The sequence below is a fragment of the Galeopterus variegatus genome, unplaced genomic scaffold (assembly GCF_000696425.1).
Source record: "Galeopterus variegatus unplaced genomic scaffold, G_variegatus-3.0.2 Scaffold3723, whole genome shotgun sequence".
In the NCBI taxonomy this organism is placed as follows: domain Eukaryota; kingdom Metazoa; phylum Chordata; class Mammalia; order Dermoptera; family Cynocephalidae; genus Galeopterus; species Galeopterus variegatus.
The window spans coordinates 78,837-79,435 of NW_007729834.1; positions in this window are offsets into that span (position 1 = coordinate 78,837).

Sequence of the window (599 nt, forward strand, 5' to 3'; positions counted from 1 at the left end):
GTCAAGGTGAAAGGCTGGTTAATTTGGTACACAGTTGAGGACTGAGAAGCATGGGTGGTTTTTTAAAAAATATTTTTAACAGTAAGAGAGTACAATAAGAAGAAAAAGGGGGGAACATGGAATAAATATGAAAGAATTTACTAAGCATTTTCTTCATCATACTGATTCCAAGAACATGTGCCAAATAGTTTCCAAGTAATTTTCCAAGTGGAAAGAAATGCCCCTGAGAAACTGTTTTATTAAATGTGTGCTTACAAATACTGGGAATCAAGGACACTCTATCCTTCTCTCTTTAGCAATCACTGGAAGGGCTCCCTCTCCTAAAATAGCTATCAACTTATGAGGTGTCAATCATTTGAATGGGATTTGTTCCATTTCAACGGTGTGCCTAGAAGCATATCACACACTGAAGATAGAAAATGGTGTATAAAAGGCACATTTCTGGCTCTCAAGTAACTCAGTTTTGTTGGGGAAGAAAAACATGCACATATAAAAATTATCAAGTGTATCCCAACAGAACAGTGTGTGGCTAACAAAATGATTCACTTCTTAGATCTTATAAAACCACGTAAATTCCAGTCCTGAGACCTAGTCTTACT